Source organism: Juglans regia, unplaced genomic scaffold (genome assembly GCF_001411555.2).
Source record: "Juglans regia cultivar Chandler unplaced genomic scaffold, Walnut 2.0 Scaffold_840, whole genome shotgun sequence".
Classification (NCBI taxonomy): Eukaryota; Viridiplantae; Streptophyta; class Magnoliopsida; order Fagales; family Juglandaceae; genus Juglans; species Juglans regia.
Genome location: NW_023363360.1, coordinates 1 through 9951, shown reverse-complemented (window position 1 = coordinate 9951; position 9951 = coordinate 1). Strand labels below are relative to the sequence as shown.

Genomic DNA, 9951 nt, shown 5'->3' with positions numbered 1-9951 from the left:
CACCCATCCTAGTACTACTCTCGCCCAAGCACGCTTAACTGCGGAGTTCTGATGGGATCCGGTGCATTAGTGCTGTTATGATCGCACCCATCAAACTAATTACTTAAAATTCAAATAATCCTTGAGCGACATACTAGCGTCCTTCCGATCCCAATCCAAACGGAGATCTGATCCAAACCCATCGCTACGCGATGGGCAGGGCAAGATTTTCCCAAAAATCCACTACCGAGTGGTCCTTCTTGTCAATTTATCTCGGAAGGCGGAAAAAACAAAAACGAGGGGTGCAACACGAGGACTTCCCAGGAGGTCACCCATCCTAGTACTACTCTCGCCCAAGCACGCTCAACTGCGGAGTTCTGATGGGATCCGGTGCATTAGTGCTGGTATGATCGCACCCATCAAACTAATTACTTAAAATTCAAATAATCCTTGAGCGACATACTAGCGTCCTTCCGATCCCAATCCAAACGGAGATCTGATCCAAACCCAACGCTACGTAATGGGCAGGGCGAGATTTTCCCAAAAATCCACTCCTGAGTGGTCCTTCTTGTCAATTTATCTCGCAAGGCGGAAAAAACAAAAACGAGGGGTGCAACACGAGGACTTCCCAGGAGGTCACCCATCCTAGTACTACTCTCGCCCAAGCACGCTTAACTGCGGAGTTCTGATGGGATCCGGTGCATTAGTGCTGGTATGATCGCACCCATCAAACTAATTACTTAAAAATCAAATAATCCTTGAGCGACATACTAGCGTCCTTCCGATCCCAATCCAAACGGAGATCTGATCCAAACCCATCGCTACGCGATGGGCAGGGCGAGATTTTCCCAAAAATCCACTCCCGAGTGGTCCTTCTTGTCAATTCCTCTTGCAAGGCGGAAAAAACAAAAACGAGGGGTGCAACACGAGGACTTCCGAGGAGGTCACCCATCCTAGTACTACTCTCAACCAAGCACGGTTAATTGCGGAGTTCTAATGGGATCCGGTGCATTAGTGCTGGTATGATCGCGCCCATCAAACTAATTATTTAAAATTCATATAATTCTAGTGCGACGTACTAGCGTCTTTCCGATCCAAATGCGAACCGGAGATCTGATCGAAACCCATAGCTACGCGATGGGCAGGGCGCGATTTTCCTAAAAATCCACTCCCGAGTTGTCCTTCTTGTCAATTCCTCTCACAAGGCGGAAAAAACAAAAACGAGGGGTGCAACACGAGGACTTCCGAGGAGGTCACCCATCCTAGTACAACTCTCAACCAAGCACGCTTAACTGCGGAGTCCTGATGGGTTCTGGTGCAGTTGTGCTGGTATGATCGCACCCGTCAAACTAATTATTTAAAATTCATATAATCCTAGGGCGACCTACTAGCGTATTTCCGATCCGAATGCGAACCGGAGATCTGATCGAAACCCTTAGCTACGCGATGGGCAGGGCGCGATTTTCGAAAAATCCACTCCCGAGTGGTCCTTCTTGTCAATTCCTCTTGCAAGGCGGAAAAAACAAAAACGAGGGGTGCAACACGAGGACTTCCCAGGAGGTCACCCATCCTAGTACTACTCTCAACCAAGCACGGTTAACGGCGGAGTTCTAATGGGATCCGGTGCCTTAGTGCTGGTATGATCGCGCCCATCAAACTAATTATTTAAAATTCATATAATCCTAGTGCGATGTACTAGCGTCTTTCCCATCCAAATGCGAACCGGCGATCTGATCGAAACCCAAAGCTACGCGATGGGCAAGGCTCGATTTTCCTAAAAATCCACTCCCGAGTGGTCCTTCTTGTCAATTCCTCTCACAAGGTGGAAAAAACAAAAACGAGGGGTGCAACACGAGGACTTCGCTGGAGGTCACCCATCCTAGTACTACTCTCGCCCAAGCACGGTAAAATGCCGAGTTGAAATGGGATCCGGTGCATTAGTGCTGGTATGATCGCACCCTTCAAACTAATTATTTCAAATTCATATAATCCTAGGGCGACCTACTAGCGTATTTCCGATCCCAATGCGAACCGGCGATCAGATCGAAACCCTTGGCTACACGATGGGCAGGGCGCGATTTTCCTAAAAATCCACTTCCGAGTGGTCCTTATTGTCAATTCCTCTCGCAAGGCGGAAAAAACAAAAACGAGGGGTGCAACACGAGGACTTCAAAAGGAGGTCACCCATCCTAGTACTACTCTCGCCCAAGCAAGCTTGAATGCGGAGTTCAAATGGGATCCGGTGCATTACTGCTGGTTTGATCGCACCCGTCAAAGTAATTATTTAAAATTCATATAATCCTAGGGCGACCAACTAGCGTATTTCCGATCCCAATGCGAACCGGCGATCTGATCGAAACCCTTGGCAACGCGATGGGCAGGGCGCGATTTTCCTAAAAATCCACTCCCAAGTTGTCCTTCTTGTAAATTCCTCTTGCAAAGCGGAAAAAACAAAAACAAGGGGTGCAACACGAGGATTTCCCAGGAGGTCACCCATCCTAGTACTACTCTCGCCCAAGCAAGCTTGACTGCATATTTCTGATGGGATCCGGTGCATTAGTGCTCGTATGATCGTACCCATGAAACTAATTATTTCAAATTCATATAATCCTAGGGCGACCTAGTAGCGTATTTCCGATCCCAATGCGAACCGGCGATCTGATCGAAACCCTTGGCTACACGATGGGCAGGGCGCGATTTTCCAAAAAATCCACTCCGAAGTTGTCCTTCTTGTAAATTCCTCTCGGAAGGCGGAAAAAACAAAAACGTGGGGAGCAACACGAGGACTTCCCAGGAGGTCACCCATCCTAGTACTACTCTCGCCCAAGCACACTTAACTCCGGAGTTCTGATGGGATCTGGTGCATTAGTGCTAGTATGATCGCACCCGTCAAACTAATTATTTAAAATTCATATAATCCCAGTGCGACGTACTAGCATCTTTCCGATCCAAATGCGAATCGGCGATCTGATCGAAACCCTTGGCTACGCGATGGGCAGGGCGCGATTTTCCTAAAAATCCACTCCCAAGTTGTCCTTCCTGTAAATTCCTCTCATAAGGCGGAAAAAACAAAAACGAGGGGTGCAACACGAGGACTTCCTAGGAGGTGACCCATCCTAGTACTACTCTCGCCCAAGCACACTTAACTGCGGAGTTCTGATGGGTTCCGGTGCATTTGTGCTGGTATGATCGCACCCATCAAACCAATTATTTAAAATTCATATAATCCTAGGGCGACCTACTAGCGTATTTCTGATCCGAATGCGAACCGGCGATCGGATCGAAACCCTTGGCTACGCGATGGGCAGGGCGCGATTTTCCTAAAAATTCACTCCCAAGTTGTCCTTCCTGTAAATTCCTCTCGCAAGGCGGAAAAAACAAAAACGAGGGGTGCAACACAAGGACTTCCCAGGAGGTCACACATCCTAGTACTACTCTCGCCCAAGCTCGGTTAAATGCGGAGTTCAAATGGGATCTAGTGCATTATTGCTGGTATGATCGCACCCATCAAACTAATTATTTCAAATTCATATAATCTTAGGGCGACCTACTAGCGTATTTCCGATCCCAATGCGAACCGGCGATCTGATCGAAACCCTTGGCTACACGATGGGCAGGGCGCTATTTTCCTAAAAATCCACTACCGAGTGGTCCTTATTGTCAATTCCTCTCGCAAGGCGGAGAAAACAAAAACGAGGGGTGCAACACGAGGACTTCCCAGGAGGTCACCCATCCTAGTACTACTCTCGCCCAAGCAAGCTTGAATGCAGAGTTCTGATGGGATCCGGTGCATTAGGGCTGGTATGATTGCACACATCAAACTAATTATTACAAATTCATATAATCCTAGGGTGACCTACTAGCTTATTTCCGATCCCAATGCGAACCGGCGATCTGATCGAAACCCTTGGCTACACGATGGGCAGGGCGCAATTTTCCTAAAAATCCACTCCCGAGTGGTCCTTTTTGTCAATTCCTCTCGCAAGGAAAAAACAAAAACGAGGGGTGCAACACGAGGACTTCCCAGGAGGTCACCCATCCTAGTACTACTCTCGCCCAAGCACGATTAAATGCGGAGTTGAAATGGGATCCGGTGCATTAATGCTGGTATGATCGCATCCGTCAAACTAATTATTTAAAGTTCATATAATCCTAGTGCGACGTACTAGCGTCTTTCCGATCCAAATGCGAACCGGCGATTTGATCGAAACCCATAGCTACGTGATGGGCAGGGCGCGATTTTTCTAAAAATCCACTCGCAAGTTGTCCTTCTTGTAAATTCCTCTCGCAAGGCGGAAAAAACAAAAACGAGGGGTGCAACACGACGACATCCGAGGAGGTCCCCCATCCGAGTACTACTCTCGCCCAAGCAAGCTTGACTGCAGAGTTCTGATGGGTTCCGGTGCATTTGTGCTGGTATGATCGCACCCATCAAACCAATTATTTAAAATTCATATAATCCTAGGGCGACCTACTAGCGTATTTCCGATCCAATGCGAACCGTTGATCTGATCGAAACCCTTGGCTACGCGATGGGCAGGGCGCGATTTTCCTAAAAATCCACTCCCAAGTTGTCCTTCTTGTAAATTCCTCTCGCAAGGCGGAAAAAACAAAAACGAGGGGTGCAACACGAGGACTTCCCAGGAGGTCACCCATCCTAGTACTACTCTCGCCCAAGCACGGTTAAATGCGGAGTTGAAATGGGATCCGGTGCATTAGTGCTGGGATGATCGCACCCATCAAACTGATTATTTGAAATTCTTATAATCCTAGTGCGATGTACTAGCGTCTTTCCCATCCAAATGCGAACCGGCGATCTGATCGAAACCCAAAGCTACGCGATGGGCAAGGCTCGATTTTCCTAAAAATCCACTCCCGAGTGGTCCTTCTTGTCAATTCCTCTCACAAGGTGGAAAAAACAAAAACGAGGGGTGCAACATGAGGACTTCGCTGGAGGTCACCCATCCTAGTACTACTCTCGCCCAAGCACGGTAAAATGCCGAGTTGAAATGGGATCCGGTGCATTAGAGCTGGTATGATCGCACCCTTCAAACTAATTATTTCAAATTCATATAATCCTAGGGCGACCTACTAGCCTATTTCCGATCCCAATGCGAACCGGCGATCAGATCGAAACCCTTGGCTACACGATGGGCAAGGCGCAATTTTCCTAAAAATCCACTACCGAGTGGTCCATATTGTCAATTCCTCTCGCAAGGCGGAGAAAACAAAAACGAGGGGTGCAACACGAGAACTTCCCAGGAGGTCACCCATCCTAGTAGTACTCTCGCCCAAGCAAGCTTGAATGCAGAGTTCTGATGGGATCCGGTGCATTAGGGCTGGTATGATTGCACACATCAAACTAATTATTACAAATTCATATAATCCTAGGGTGACCTACTAGCTTATTTCCCATCCCAATGCGAACTGGCGATCTGATCGAAACCCTTGGCTACAGGATGTGAAGGGCGTGATTTTCCTAAAAATCCACTCCCGAGTGGTCCTTATTGTCAATTCCTCTCGCAAGGTGGAAAAAACAAAAACGAGGAGTGCAACACGAGGACTTCCTAGGAGGTCACCCATCCTAGTACTACTATCGCCCAAGCACGGTAAATTGCGGTGTTCAAATGGGATCCGGTGCATTAGTGCGGGTATGATCGCACCCGTCAAACTAATTATTTAAAATTAATATAATCCTAGCGCAACGTACTAGCGACTTTCCGATCCAAATGCGCACCGGCGATCTGATCGAAACCCATAGCTACGCGATGGGCAGGGCGCGATTTTCCTAAAAATCCACTCCCGAGTTGTCCTTCTTGTCAATTCCTCTCGCAAGGCGGAAAAAACAAAAACGAGGGGTGCATCACGAGGACTTCCCAGGAGGTCACCCATCCTAGTACTACTCTAGCCCAAGCACGGTTAAATGCAGAGTTGAAATGGGATCTGGTGCATTAGTGCTGGTATGATCGCGCCCATCAAACTAATTATTTCAAATTCATATAATCCTAGGGCGACCTACTAGTGTATTTCCGATCCAAATGCGAACCGGCGATCTGATCGAAACCCATAGCTACGCGATGGGCAGGGCGCGATTTTTCTAAAAATCCACTCTCGAGTTGTCTTTCTTGTCAATTCCTCTCACAAGGCGGAAAAAACAAAAACGAGGGGTGCAACACGAGGACTTCCCAGGAGGTGACCCATCCTAGTACTACTCTCGCCCAAGCACGCTTAACTGCGGAGTTCTGATGGGTTTCGGTGCATTTGTGCTGGTATGATCGCACCCATCAAACCAATTATTTAAAATTCATACAATCCTAGGGCGACCTACTAGCGTATTTCTGATCCGAATGCGAACCGGCGATCTGATCGAAACCCTTGGCTACGCGATGGGCAAGGCGCGATTTTCCTAAAAATTCACTCCCAAGTTGTCCTTCCTGTAAATTCCTCTCGCAAGGCGGAAAAAACAAAAACGAGGGGTGCAACACGAGGACTTCCCCGGAGGTCACACATCCTAGTACTACTCTCGCCCAAGCTCGGTTAAATGCGGAGTTCAAATGGGATCCAGTGCATTATTGCTGGTATGATCGCACCCATCAAACTAATTATTTCAAATTCATATAATCTTAGGGCGACCTACTAGCGTATTTCCGATCCCAATGCGAACCGGCGATATGATCGAAACCCTTGGCTACGCGATGGGCAGGGCGCGATTTTCGAAAAATCTACTCCCGGGTGGTCCTACTTGTCAATTCCTCTTGCAAGGCGGAAAAAACAAAAACGAGGGTTGCAACATGAGGACTTCCCAGGAGGTCACCCATCCTAGTACTACTCTCAACCAAGCACGGTTAACTGCGGAGTTCTAATGGGATCCGGTGCCTTAGTGTGGTATGATCGCGCCCATCAAACTAATTATTTAAAATTCATATAATCCTAGTGCGACGTACTAGCGTCTTTCCGATCCAAATGCGAACCGGCAATCTGATCGAAACCCATAGCTACGCGATCGGCAGGGCGCGATTTTCCTAAAAATCCACTCCCGAGTGGTCCTTATTGTCAATTCCTCTCGCAAGGCGGAAAAAACAAAAACGAGGGGTGCAACACGGGGACTTCCCAGGAGGTCACTCATCCTAGTACTACACTCGCCCAAGCACGGTTAAATGCGGAGTTGAAATGGGATCCGGTGCATTAGTGCTGGTATGATCGCACCCGTCAAACTAATTATTTAAAATTCATATAATCCTAGTGCGACGTACTAGCGTCTTTCCGATCCAAATCCGAATCGGCGATTTGATCGAAACCCTTGGCTACACGATGGGCAGGGCGCGATTTTCCTAAAAATCCACTCCCGAGTGGTCGTTATTGTCAATTCCTCTCGCAAGGCGGAAAAAACAAAAACGAGGGGTGCAACACGAGGACTTCCCAGGAGGTGACCCATCCTAGTACTACTCTCGCCCAAGCACGCTTAACTGCGGACTTCTGATGGGTTCCGGTGCATTTGTGCTGGTATGATCGCACCCATCAAACCAATTATTTAAAATTCATATAATCCTAGGGCTAGCGTATTTCCGATCCAATGCGAACCGTTGATCTGATCGTAACCCTTGGCTACGCGATGGGCAGGGCGCGATTTTCCTAAAAATCAACTCCCAAGTTGTCCTTCTTGTAAATTCCTCTCGCAAGGCGGAAAAAACAAAAACGAGGGGTGCAACACGACGACATCCGAGGAGGTCCCCCATCAGAGTACTACTCTCGCCCAAGCAAGCTTGACTGCAGAGTTCTGATGGGATCCGGTGCATTAGTGCTGGTATGATCGCACCCTTCAAACTAATTATTTAAAATTCATATAATCCTAGGCCGACCTACATGCGTATTTCCGATCCCAATGCGAACCGGAGATCTGATCGAAACCCTTGGCTACGCCATGGGCAGGGCGCGATTTTTCGAAAAATCCACTTTCGAGTGGTCCTTCTTGTCAATTCCTCTCGCAAGGCAGAAAAAACAAAAATGAGGGGTGCACCACGAGGACTTCCCAGGAGGTCACCCATCCTAGCACTACTCTCGCCCAAGCACGGTTAACTGCGGAATTCTAATGGGATCCGGTGCATTAGTGCTGGGATGATCGCACCCATCAAACTAATTATTTTAAATTCTTATAATCCTAGTGCGATGTACTAGCGTCTTTCCCATCCAAATGCGAACCGGCGATCTGATCGAAACCCATAGCTACGCGATGGGCAAGGCTCGATTTTCCTAAAAATCCACTCCCGAGTGGTTCTTCTTGTCAATTCCTCTCACAAGGTGGAAAAAACAAAAACGAGGGGTGCAACACGAGGACTTCCCAGGAGGTCACCCATCCTAGTACTACTCTCGCCCAAGCACGCTTAACTGCGGAGTTCTGATGGGATCAGGTGCATTAGTGCTGGTATGATCGCACCCATCAAACTAATTACTTAAAATTCATATAATCCAAGTGTGACGTACTAGCGTCTTTCCGATCCAAATGCGAACCGGCGATCTGATCGAAACCAATAGCTACGAGATGGGCAGGGCGCGATTTTCCTAAGAATCCACTCCCGAGTTGTCCTTATTGTCAATGCCTCTCCCAAGGCGGAAAAAACAAAAACGAGGGGTGCAACACGAGGACTTCCCAGGAGGTGACCCATCCTAGTACTACTCTCGCCCAAGCACGCTTAACTGCGGACTTCTGATGGGTTCCGGTGCATTTGTGCTGGTATGATTCCACCCATCAAACCAATTATTTAAAATTCATATAATCCTAGGGCGACCTACTAGCGTATTTCCGATCCAATGCAAACCGTTCATCTGATCGAAACCCTTGGCTACGCGATGGGCAGGGCGCGATTTTCCTAAAAATCAACTCCCAAGTTGTCCTTCTTGTAAATTCCTCTCGCAAGGCGGAAAAAACAAAAACGAGGGGTGCAACACGACGACATCCGAGGAGGTCCCCCATCCGAGGACTACTCTCGCCCAAGCAAGCTTGACTGCAGAGTTCTGATGGGATCCGGTGCATTAGTGCTGGTATGATCGCACCCTTCAAACTAATTATTTAAAATTCATATAATCCTAGGCCGACCTACATGCGTATTTCCGATCCCAATGCGAATCGGCGATCTGATCGAAACCCTTGGCTACGCCATGGGCAGGGCGCGATTTTTCGAAAAATCCACTTCCGAGTTGTCCTTCTTGTCAATTCCTCTCACAAGGTGGAAAAAACAAAAACGAGGGGTGCAACACGAGGACTTCCCAGGGGGTCACCCATCCTAGTACTACTCTCGCCCAAGCACGCTTCGCTGCGGAGTTCAGATGGTATCCGGTGCATTAGTGCTGGTATGATCGCAACCATCAAACCAATTATTTAAAATTCATATAATCCTAGGCGACCTACTAGCGTATTTCCGATCCCAATGCGAACCAGCGATCTGATCGAAACCCTTGGCTACGCGCTGGGTAGGGCGTGATTTTCCTAAAAATCCACTCCCAAGTTGTCCTTCTTGTAAATTCGCCTCGTAGGGCGGAAAAAACAAAAACGAGGGGTGCAACATGAGGACTTCCCAGGAGGTCACCCATCCTAGTACTACTCTCGCCCAAGCAAGCTTGAATGCGGAGTTCTGTTGGGATCCGGTGCATTAGTGCTGGTATGATCGCACCCATCAAACTAATTATTTCAAATTCATATAATCTTAGGGCGACCTACTAGCGTATTTCCGATCCCAATGCGAACCGGCGATCTGATCGAAACCCTTGGCTGCACGATGGGCAGGGCGCGATTTTCCTAAAAATCCACTCCCGAGTGGTCCTTATTGTCAATTCCTCTCGCAAGGCGGAAAAAACAAAAACGAGGGGTGCACCACGAGGACTTCCCAGGAGGTCACCCATCCTAGTACTACTCTCGCCCAAGCACGCTTAACTGCTGAGTTCTGATGGGATCCGGTGCATTAGTGCTGGTATGAT

General features: G+C 48.1%; 21 non-coding genes and 12 pseudogenes across 21 annotated transcripts; all 33 read right to left on the bottom strand.

Moving 5' to 3' along the window:
- LOC118347210 lies at positions 1–89 on the bottom strand (annotated as a pseudogene; the record flags this gene model as incomplete).
- Positions 90–278: 189 nt separating this feature from the next.
- On the bottom strand, positions 279–397 carry LOC118347202. Its single transcript, XR_004800442.1, has one exon. It is a non-coding gene; the product is annotated as a 5S ribosomal RNA (ribosomal RNA).
- Positions 398–586: 189 nt separating this feature from the next.
- On the bottom strand, positions 587–705 carry LOC118347180. Its single transcript, XR_004800424.1, has one exon. It is a non-coding gene; the product is annotated as a 5S ribosomal RNA (ribosomal RNA).
- A 189-nt stretch (positions 706–894) lies between these two features.
- LOC118347192 lies at positions 895–1013 on the bottom strand. The gene has a single exon (XR_004800436.1). It is a non-coding gene; the product is annotated as a 5S ribosomal RNA (ribosomal RNA).
- Positions 1014–1203: 190 nt separating this feature from the next.
- Positions 1204–1322, bottom strand: LOC118347193. Its single transcript, XR_004800437.1, has one exon. It is a non-coding gene; the product is annotated as a 5S ribosomal RNA (ribosomal RNA).
- Positions 1323–1511: 189 nt separating this feature from the next.
- Positions 1512–1630, bottom strand: LOC118347186. Its single transcript, XR_004800430.1, has one exon. It is a non-coding gene; the product is annotated as a 5S ribosomal RNA (ribosomal RNA).
- Positions 1631–1820: 190 nt separating this feature from the next.
- Positions 1821–1939, bottom strand: LOC118347208 (annotated as a pseudogene).
- Positions 1940–2129: 190 nt separating this feature from the next.
- LOC118347196 lies at positions 2130–2249 on the bottom strand. The gene has a single exon (XR_004800439.1). It is a non-coding gene; the product is annotated as a 5S ribosomal RNA (ribosomal RNA).
- A 190-nt stretch (positions 2250–2439) lies between these two features.
- LOC118347207 lies at positions 2440–2558 on the bottom strand (annotated as a pseudogene).
- Positions 2559–2748: 190 nt separating this feature from the next.
- LOC118347212 lies at positions 2749–2867 on the bottom strand. Its single transcript, XR_004800444.1, has one exon. It is a non-coding gene; the product is annotated as a 5S ribosomal RNA (ribosomal RNA).
- Positions 2868–3057: 190 nt separating this feature from the next.
- LOC118347211 lies at positions 3058–3176 on the bottom strand. The gene has a single exon (XR_004800443.1). It is a non-coding gene; the product is annotated as a 5S ribosomal RNA (ribosomal RNA).
- Positions 3177–3366: 190 nt separating this feature from the next.
- Positions 3367–3485, bottom strand: LOC118347205 (annotated as a pseudogene).
- Positions 3486–3675: 190 nt separating this feature from the next.
- LOC118347189 lies at positions 3676–3794 on the bottom strand. Its single transcript, XR_004800433.1, has one exon. It is a non-coding gene; the product is annotated as a 5S ribosomal RNA (ribosomal RNA).
- Positions 3795–3981: 187 nt separating this feature from the next.
- LOC118347190 lies at positions 3982–4100 on the bottom strand. The gene has a single exon (XR_004800434.1). It is a non-coding gene; the product is annotated as a 5S ribosomal RNA (ribosomal RNA).
- Positions 4101–4290: 190 nt separating this feature from the next.
- Positions 4291–4409, bottom strand: LOC118347204 (annotated as a pseudogene).
- A 189-nt stretch (positions 4410–4598) lies between these two features.
- Positions 4599–4717, bottom strand: LOC118347188. Its single transcript, XR_004800432.1, has one exon. It is a non-coding gene; the product is annotated as a 5S ribosomal RNA (ribosomal RNA).
- A 190-nt stretch (positions 4718–4907) lies between these two features.
- LOC118347209 lies at positions 4908–5026 on the bottom strand (annotated as a pseudogene).
- A 190-nt stretch (positions 5027–5216) lies between these two features.
- Positions 5217–5335, bottom strand: LOC118347195. The gene has a single exon (XR_004800438.1). It is a non-coding gene; the product is annotated as a 5S ribosomal RNA (ribosomal RNA).
- Positions 5336–5525: 190 nt separating this feature from the next.
- On the bottom strand, positions 5526–5644 carry LOC118347201 (annotated as a pseudogene).
- A 190-nt stretch (positions 5645–5834) lies between these two features.
- Positions 5835–5953, bottom strand: LOC118347206 (annotated as a pseudogene).
- Positions 5954–6143: 190 nt separating this feature from the next.
- LOC118347181 lies at positions 6144–6262 on the bottom strand. The gene has a single exon (XR_004800425.1). It is a non-coding gene; the product is annotated as a 5S ribosomal RNA (ribosomal RNA).
- A 190-nt stretch (positions 6263–6452) lies between these two features.
- LOC118347199 lies at positions 6453–6571 on the bottom strand (annotated as a pseudogene).
- Positions 6572–6760: 189 nt separating this feature from the next.
- Positions 6761–6878, bottom strand: LOC118347200 (annotated as a pseudogene).
- A 190-nt stretch (positions 6879–7068) lies between these two features.
- Positions 7069–7187, bottom strand: LOC118347197. The gene has a single exon (XR_004800440.1). It is a non-coding gene; the product is annotated as a 5S ribosomal RNA (ribosomal RNA).
- A 190-nt stretch (positions 7188–7377) lies between these two features.
- On the bottom strand, positions 7378–7496 carry LOC118347182. The gene has a single exon (XR_004800426.1). It is a non-coding gene; the product is annotated as a 5S ribosomal RNA (ribosomal RNA).
- A 182-nt stretch (positions 7497–7678) lies between these two features.
- Positions 7679–7797, bottom strand: LOC118347198. The gene has a single exon (XR_004800441.1). It is a non-coding gene; the product is annotated as a 5S ribosomal RNA (ribosomal RNA).
- Positions 7798–7987: 190 nt separating this feature from the next.
- Positions 7988–8106, bottom strand: LOC118347185. Its single transcript, XR_004800429.1, has one exon. It is a non-coding gene; the product is annotated as a 5S ribosomal RNA (ribosomal RNA).
- A 190-nt stretch (positions 8107–8296) lies between these two features.
- On the bottom strand, positions 8297–8415 carry LOC118347191. Its single transcript, XR_004800435.1, has one exon. It is a non-coding gene; the product is annotated as a 5S ribosomal RNA (ribosomal RNA).
- A 190-nt stretch (positions 8416–8605) lies between these two features.
- Positions 8606–8724, bottom strand: LOC118347184. The gene has a single exon (XR_004800428.1). It is a non-coding gene; the product is annotated as a 5S ribosomal RNA (ribosomal RNA).
- A 189-nt stretch (positions 8725–8913) lies between these two features.
- LOC118347203 lies at positions 8914–9032 on the bottom strand (annotated as a pseudogene).
- Positions 9033–9222: 190 nt separating this feature from the next.
- Positions 9223–9341, bottom strand: LOC118347183. The gene has a single exon (XR_004800427.1). It is a non-coding gene; the product is annotated as a 5S ribosomal RNA (ribosomal RNA).
- A 189-nt stretch (positions 9342–9530) lies between these two features.
- LOC118347187 lies at positions 9531–9649 on the bottom strand. The gene has a single exon (XR_004800431.1). It is a non-coding gene; the product is annotated as a 5S ribosomal RNA (ribosomal RNA).
- Positions 9650–9839: 190 nt separating this feature from the next.
- Positions 9840–9951, bottom strand: LOC118347194 (annotated as a pseudogene; the record flags this gene model as incomplete).